This window comes from Ctenocephalides felis, unplaced genomic scaffold, assembly GCF_003426905.1.
Source record: "Ctenocephalides felis isolate EL2017-DRISC unplaced genomic scaffold, ASM342690v1 CF-g0.4_SCAFFOLD_01886, whole genome shotgun sequence".
NCBI classification, from domain to species: domain Eukaryota; kingdom Metazoa; phylum Arthropoda; class Insecta; order Siphonaptera; family Pulicidae; genus Ctenocephalides; species Ctenocephalides felis.
Window position 1 is genome coordinate 44,098,913 of NW_020538040.1, and position 8,475 is coordinate 44,107,387.

Consider the following 8,475-nt stretch of genomic DNA (forward strand, 5'->3'; position numbering starts at 1 on the left):
CTTGGTGAAACAAATGAATTGCATATAATACTTTCGCCATCTATCTATATATATCTATATAGCGATCCATATAATTTTGGTTCATTTCTTTAGTATTTTTTATACGCACCTGTTCAGGCGACCAATGCCCTCTGTAGTGAGGGGCTTCAACTAACACGGGCAAATTGCCAGATTGGTCTGAAAAACGTGGCAACGAAATAGAGGCCGAGAGAGCGATCTATGGTTCAGGTTTACTCTTCTTTTATCTATGGTTCAGGTGTTGACAACCTAGGTCAGATCCGGTCTAACACCAACTGATCTATTTCTATCTCTTTTATTCATAATCTTTTAACATCAGTTGAAAGAGTTGAAATTTACTACAGCTCAGCTTCGTATCTTGAATCGAAATTCCGGTTTGAATTTGAATTTTTGGTTGCTGAAAACTTTCTTTGCTATTTTATTATATATAAGTAAAATATTTTCTGAATTTTCAACTTCCTGTAGGAAAAAATGGACGTATGTGCGTTTGTGTGTATGCGGATACAAATTTTCGTCGACGATTTCAGGAACACCGATCAACCGATTTGAATAATTAAAAAAACATTCGATTCGTATTGATAAGGAGACGTGCTGATTAGTTTTTGGCAAAGACAGGTCTAGCCGTTCTGAAGAAACAGGGTAAAAAGTGCTAAAAACGGTAACTCAGATTTTAAGAGAACGGAGCGTCCGATTTGTATATATATATGAGATGTATTACATAATAATAAATGAATGCATGTGAGTAATTAAGTTTTTTTTTGTTTATTTTCATTAAAATGACATACATATATTTTTCACTTTTGGTTCCCACGCTGTTACAAAGTTTGTTTAAAAGCTAATAATTATTCAAATCAAATTTTTACAAACTTTTATATAAATTTATACGAATCAAAATTTAATATAAAAAACTTGCCAGAGCAAAACAAAAAAAAAAGGAATATAAAATTCAAATAACTTTCTTGTCTACAATGCTAAATTATTTTTATAAAATTGCTCAAAAATAAAGTTAAATATCTACACTGTACATTTAAAATATAAAATGAAATCATACATTTGCAAAGTAAAATTAGAATACTAGAAATAACAAATATAATTATGATATAGTATATAACATTGACTATGTTTTGTTGGTTATTATCTTATATAAAACACAACAGTTAACACATTTTAAATTGCATGAAATCATTGACAATGGAATTACAATATTGGGAGTAGGGATTAAAAATTAGATATACATCCTATGATTAAGCTAGTTCATATTCTATGAATTTGATTATAAAATGTGTATAAAATGCAATGCAGTACAATTGTATAAAAACTACCCTTAGTTGATAATATATCACTTTACATTTAAATATTTTAGTGTAGACTTGTAAATATTTAAAACAAGGGTCTTTGATTATTTTTTAAGCCAGGCTTATACAATGTTGAACAAAATTCATTATTTATATGTTCATAATATATAATAATATAACATATCACAAAGTAAAATAATATGAAAAAAATCATATTGTGCTGGTAAAATAAACCCTAATTTGCAAATGATTCATAACAAAATCTTTTTAAATCTATGTACAAACCTAAAAATATTAAATATCTTTTAAGGTAGATGTTTATTAATTTTGTTAAATAATTCACTTTATTCTATATATTTTTATAATATTACATGCAATACAACATTTTAACAAACTATTAAAATCAAACTAATTTCTAGAATTTTTATAAAGTATTATATTCAAATTATGATTGATAAATTATTAGTATTATGCAAATATATTCTTTAACAATAATCAAAATTAGTGGAATGACTTTCTATAGATTTATCTAAAAAAACGTGTAATTTAGTTTGCGCATTCTAAGGTGCTCAACTAAAAATTAAATTTTTGCTCGATTACTTGGACTAAATAATAACCTGATGGACTAAGATAGTGAATAAATATTTGAATAACATATTTTAACTATACTTTCATTCGATGTATCTTGGTTTAAAAGGTTTAAGAGATTTATTAGACGACTGAATACTATAATTGCGAAGGCAAAACTTTGTGCAATTCATAAACTGTCACAATTCTGTGCTCATTTCAGCATTTTCTTTGTTGCTATTTAATGGTTCTGCCCCCTGAAAAAATATAATTAACTATTATTCACTTATTTATATTATATATTTATTCAAAAGGAAGAAGATTATCAAAAAATGTATAATATGGTAACTAGCTAAAAGCTAGATTATTGTATACTATATTTAGAAGCTGTTCGCAACTCGTCTTTCTATTCTGAAATAAAAAACTGAAAGTAAAAAAATCACAAAATATCATGTGGGGGAGGAAGGGGTATAGTAAGATATCACGTGTATTTATTTTTTACCTGATTTTTTTTAAAAAAATCCAAAAATTTCCAAAAAAAAAAAACTTACAATTTTTTCTCCTAACTAAAAATATACGTGATGTTTGGTGGGGACAGGGGCGGGTAGTTTTAAATATCACCATGTATCACCAAAGGGAGGGGGTGCAAAAATCCTTAAAAAATCGATCACGTAACTAATGGACGCCCCCTTATCGACGTTCAACTTTTAAAATCGTCGCCTGTCGAATATTTAGATATTGAAACCAATATCAGGTATGTAGCATAAAGCACCAGAATCGCTGATGCTTCATTTCTGGTAACATATTCAAACTAAAGATACCACCAGCCACATGAACAACGCTCTCAATATCTTAAAATATTTTTTGAAATTTATAAAATAGACTTGAAGAAAGAACACACAAAAAATGACTTGATAGCAATTCAAAATAAATTAAATATTACAACACATAGATAGTAGTAGAAATTAAAATTAAAATCATGGCTTAAGCGACTGAAATTAAATAAATGAAACGACTGGATTTCGATAAACTGTTCTACCAGAAATGAGAAAAATGAAAACAAAAAACGATAACAATGAACAAGAATAGGAGACCGTTATTTCTGAAAGCTGCATATATTATATAAAACTTTTAAGTTTGTTTTATGAATACAATCTAAAGAGTAATTTATTGCACCTTCAGATGCTTCGATGTATGTGTTTCCATGCATACATAACATACTAATATGTTACTCTTTACTATTTTGGACAGGGACGTAGCTACGAACGTATCAATTGATTTATTAAATCATATGCCTATAAATAAACTATAAATGATTTAATAAAACGGTATACCAAAAGAAAGCAAAAAGAATGTGCATGTAATTTGAAGTGTTCGTAAAAAAATGAAATATGCGACAGATAAATATTTATGATGAATAAATATTTCTTTTAATTTTTTTTATTTGAACCATTCTTAAGGGTTCACAATTTTTTATACGGCCCCGCCAAGGCTACGCTTCTGTTATTGAAATTTATATTTATAATTTATCAAAGTCATAATGTATGATTGTGTTTAGCTAGTTTTGTTTTTCTGTTACATTTAAGTTACAGGTTTCGGATTATTAATATATTTATTTTGTCTTGTCTAATTGATCGTATCTTTTAGTTCGATATTAATGTCGTTTAAATTTTGTATCATTGTTGGAATTTGTTCTTCAAATCCACTGTTCTTTGAACTTCGAGTCCTGTATAATGTTAATAATATCATTTTTTTTGTTTAGAAAATTTATTCTACTTTGTGTTATCGATTTTACAAAGTATTTAGGATAGAATTTGAAAAAATGTAAAAATTTACTATTTTAACATCACAAAAATATCATGATAGAGATTTGAAGCTTCGTCTAACTAATGCTTCAACTATATTAATTTTAGTTGATGTAGAAATATAGGAAAAATAATTTAATTGATATAGATCATTTCCATAACAATTTATTATAGAAGACAAATTAAATCAAAAAACAATTATAACCAACAATAATTATATCATAAGCAATTTTTAATGAAGATATAAAAAGTAAGAGTTTAGATAATATAAATACAGGTATATATTATTAATTATTACCTGTCTTTATATAGCAAAGCAATAAAATACTAATAGCCAGCTAATCAGTTACACCTTCTACCATATGTTAATTAAAATATTTAATGAAGCAAAAGACTTAAACAAGGCGAAAACTTAGCACGAGACCATTTCTATTTTGTCAATTTCCTCACTTACTTTGGCGGCTTCATAACACAATTACATATCAAAAGGAAATCTTTGCATAAATTTCGTGCGATATAACTTTGTTCCAGAGTTAATAAATTGGTAAATTATAAAATAAGATAAACCTTTTGCGAAAGAATTAAATTACGCTATGTTTATAGAACTAGATAAAACAATAAATAAAGTGTTGAACAGAACAAATACATTTATTTATGATTTTTGCAAATTTCGCTCGAATATCGTATTAATCACTCAAATATGTTATCATATTTAGTATATTGATATTATTCTAATATTGAAACAATTCTACAAATTATTATGTACCAAATTAAATAATATCAACTGTTTAAAATTCATTTCAATTTCAATTATTGATTAATTTTCCTTTAGATAAGTTATTGATATCGCAAAAAATAGATAATGAAAAGATTAAGATCACTTGGCATACCTTAGAAAAAATCGTTCGTATAAACGGGTAGTGCAAATAATTCGAGGTATTTTTGAAACAAAGGCTCAATCGATTTCGATGAAATTATTACTTAAAGGTAATAAAGCAAATTAGCAAACAAAAGCACAAAAATAATTTAAATTAAGGTAGGATTAATAAGATACAAGAAAATAAATGAAGTTTTAAACATTTTGATTTAAAATAAGATATTGTAAAAACGTAAGTTAAGATAAAAAAAGATGACCTTATTATTTTCCTCGTTAAAATCAGTACAGCCGTTTCGAAGATGAGCCGGAGATTGTATTGTGACTTAAGGAAAATTGCTGGAACTTCCCGTAACGTAATTTATTTTTTTGAAAACTTAAATTTTTTTGAAACATTAAATTTTTGAAAAAAAAAATTTTTTTTTTGATCGGTTGAATTTTTTTTATATTCTGGAATTTTTTGAAAATTTTGAACTTCTTTCAAAGCAATCGCGTGATTGACATTATAAATCTTGGTACGAACCCCATAGAAATATAAACAAATTTTGTACTTATTATTAAAATCTCTATAAATTTTCTGTTAATTTTAGATAATTCATATGTCTAATGATCATTTTTGACCGCCTTCCCAAAAATTTCGGTTCTTCATTCCGTCAATACATGTTAAATGTTTTTTGAACCATACAAATCGGACGCTCCGTTCTCTCAAAAACCAAGTTACCATTTTTGGCACTTTTCGCTTCGTATCTGCAAAACGGCTGAACCTGACTTGATATAAAAAACTAATCATTTTAAATTTTTCGAATCATTCAAATCGGTTGGTCCGTGTTCTCGAAATCGTCGACGAAGAAGTGTATCTGCACATATATATATATACACACACATACATATACACCCACGCAGACACATACATCAATTTTTTCTAAGGTATGCCAAAATGTTCAGAATGCTTCGGAACGTAAAGATATGCAAAAATTTCCATTTTAGATTTTTTTGCGATTGCTATAACTTACCCTACAGAGAGTTAAAAAAAACTGAATTCAGTATATGTACCGTATGTATATCCATACGCAATAGTAGAAAACGGCTATTTCAATACTATTTAATTTTATTCAATACACTTCGATTCTATTTATATGTATAGATCTATAGATTAATATGTGTTGAATGTAGTTATTGACTTACTGTGTACTTTGTATCAGAGGTTCAAGTATCATCTCTAAACTGGCTGATCTAGGTCCCGGGGCGTTTCTTAGGTCGTTCAAGCGAGCTGGACTGTACAAACTGTGGGAACTGCGCTGGCTTAGCGCTGATTCGCAGCGCTGCTGGGGCGATGCAAAATTGGCAGCGTTTTTATTGCGACGCTCTTCCAACTCCTTCAAAATTCGTTTCAAACATATTTTTTTGGAAAATTGCTATTTAAAAATATTGTTCATGCGGATGAAAGTCTTATTCAAATTCCTTGTTGTCTGTATCTTTATCTTTAATAATCTTACCTTCGACGATAGATGTTCTCTTATATTAAAATGGGAAAATATACAGTGATATATGGAATCCATCTATGTGTTACATTTCATGCATGATTTTTTTTCTATGTGCACTATTTTAAATGATGTAAATAAAACAAGATATTAAAAGTCAAGTATTTGTCATGTACGCGATGTTCATCCGTCGAAGGTTTGAAGTTAAAGAGTTAGACATAATATAACAATGACACCATTAATAACTGACACAATTAATAATTTAAAACATTTGAATATGCTCGAAATCAGAAAATGTACCAACAAATTGGGAGAACCATATATTATACTAGATAATTAACGTCGCATCAAATACAAACGCAAAGCTTGCATAAAGATGAAAGATTTTTGAGTAAATATTATATTTGTGTGAATAATAATTTTTAATATTTCAATATTTATGTTTTAAATATTTTTATAAAAATATGTTGGACAAGATAAAGACAACAAATCGCGCAAAAATGAGAAAAATGTAAATATGAATATCAAAATTGACCACAAAAAACGATCTACACGTCTACTACTGTCGATTCCTATAATTTTATATACTGCTCCATGTATTTCACGAGCCTGTTTCAGTATCCTCAGTTTGTACAGTGAGAACGCTTCGAACAAAAATAAATTATATTCCTTTTATGCTTAAAGCGCATTAATTATTAATAAAAAAGCCTTGAGGTTAATTAGAACTACGTTATTTGCTACTAAATATGTTATCATAGCACCGAAAGCGTAAATACATGAAGCAGATATAAGAATTTAGGCATAATATAGGTAAATGGTATTTTCGACTAATAGTTGGCGGATATTATAGATATTGCATATATTGTCATATATAAAACGCACCATTAACCATATTTGAACGTAAAGACGTAAAAGCATTGTGTAAAATATCGTTATACAAAAGCAATATTTCTAATATTATAAGCAAGAATAAGAAGCAAGCATTTGAAAATTCTACTCCTGACTAGAAGCTGTTTTATTAACATTTGTGAGATTTGGTAAAATATTATAAAAATATTTTAAAATAATGCAACAGTCGAAAAAGATCAGATGACTGTTTTGTCATTATAAAGCGTAAAAATACTACAATAAGCGAAAGCATCCAGGCATAGATACATCAATTTTCGTATCATTGAAAGCATTATTTGTTTATAGCACAATTTTTTTTTTTTTTTTTTATTTTATTTTTATTCTGCAATCTATAAAAAATAACAGAAATAATATATATAGCACGCACAAAGCAAATAAACACATTATTGATGTATCAATGCCTGTATTCAAATGCACACACTGGAAATAGTCAAACAATAAACTAAAAACTGTAAATCATTACTTTACAGATAACTGCCTCAAACAATTTAATTTAATTAATTATTTGATTAATTTAATGAGTAAATGTTATAGGATAGGTATTCAATCATTTCAAATTAATTAAATACATTTTGCGGAGCTCAATATTTTAAATTTGTAAAATCAACATATTATTATATATTAAGCTGATTTCAATATAAAATGAATTAATAAATAAAGCTCATAATGTGACTATTCCCAAATGCATCCGCAATGTACATGTTCAGCGTGTACTTACAGCGAATACCGAATTCCCGTTAGCCTCGACATAGAGCAGCGGCCCAGTGGCGTTCGCTCGATGTTTGCTGGCGTGCCTTCGGTTATCTAATGTGCCACCTCCTCCATTGTATGCTGTGACGTTACCAGGGGCAAAGTTTTGTGATTTTTGATTTTGAGTCCAGTGCTTTTTACCCAAAGTACCCTGTTGCTGGTGCCGAAAGTGATATTCGTCTGTCACCGTGTTGTGCTTTTTATTCATGTTAGGATAAGCAGTGTTATTAGAGGAGCCGTTTTGAGCACGGCGATTATGGCTATGGCCATAGCTATAATAATTATTGTTATTGTTGGTTTGGTGCTGATGATTAGGAGTAGTTGTCGAAGAGCTACTACTATGTACAGAAGATGATGTGTTGGTTTTATTGGCAGTGGTAGATTTTTGTTGATGATGTTGCCCGACATCGCCACTGTTGTGTGGTCGACGGGGTATAGTACTCACGTTTGGTGAACCCGATCCGCTGGCCGCGTTCGATGCGTACTTTGCGCTGTCACTCGATCTGGACAAATAATATAAGATTATTGTCATATAAAACGCAAATTATAATCAAATTATAATAAATTCATATTTTCATGTTTTTTCATTTCTCAATTGTGCCCATAATTATGAAACTGGTCTAAGTCAAATTTACAAAAAATGAGTTTATCAGTTATTCATACCACATTAGTTTAAACTAAATGTATTCAATGTAATTTTTACGAAATTGTCAAAAATGAACCATTAGATAGTGGTTGTAATTTCAACATTATATGGACTTCATTTAGTGTTAATT

The 8,475-nt window shown here is 28.5% G+C and overlaps 1 protein-coding gene across 1 annotated transcript in view; it reads right to left on the reverse strand.

Moving 5' to 3' along the window:
- LOC113378444 (cellular tumor antigen p53-like) overlaps positions 1–8,475 on the reverse strand; it is a 44,380-nt gene that overhangs the window by 34,386 nt on the left and 1,519 nt on the right. The gene's annotated exons all lie outside the window — the stretch shown is intronic.